Genomic DNA, 744 nt, shown 5'->3' on the forward strand with positions numbered 1-744 from the left:
GGGCATTACGAACTGGGTACTGTTTTTAGACTTCGAGCTATGGCACACAGCTGTTTAAACTAAGTCTGGCTTCCTGATAAAGTTTTTTTTAGTTATCCTTGTTGCTGTCCCCTTGTGGCACCAGATCCCCCTCCTAAAAAGCTAAAAGGTTCTCCTGAAAAGATTATGACATGTGTTTTAAACTTAATAAAGCAATAAGAAATCATATTTCTGCCTTTAATTAAACAGAAATGTATCTATTTTACCTGAAAGACAAACAATTTTTGGACAAAAGTCTACAACAGAGTCAACTAAAAGCTATAAAGTTAGGACAAAGATGCACATTTTCTCTTAATTTAACCGTTGGAGTATCTTGCCAACATTTAAAGGTACACAATATCAAATGATTAGCCTATCTCGTGTAAATTCTTACATAAATTCATTACATAAGCCACTTTCTATGAGTGGATCACATGGCATATAATCTTTGACAAGATTTGGCTAATCAATATGATGTCCAGTATCTTTTTTTAAATTTGAAGCGTCCAAACATTGGTGACTTTTTTGTCCTGTTAGACCACTTTCATTCATATTCAAAAACTGCAAAAAAGAAGACAGGGATTAAACCTTAACCACAGTATTTGTCGACATTACACAGTAATATTTCCATTATTAAAGACAATCTTGAGCCTGCACACCTGAGCTCGGTAATGATTATGTAACTGTGGGAAAAGCTGCACATTGGGTGCATGTGACCCAGATGTT

Source organism: Girardinichthys multiradiatus, chromosome 8 (genome assembly GCF_021462225.1).
Source record: "Girardinichthys multiradiatus isolate DD_20200921_A chromosome 8, DD_fGirMul_XY1, whole genome shotgun sequence".
NCBI lineage: Eukaryota > Metazoa > Chordata > Actinopteri > Cyprinodontiformes > Goodeidae > Girardinichthys > Girardinichthys multiradiatus.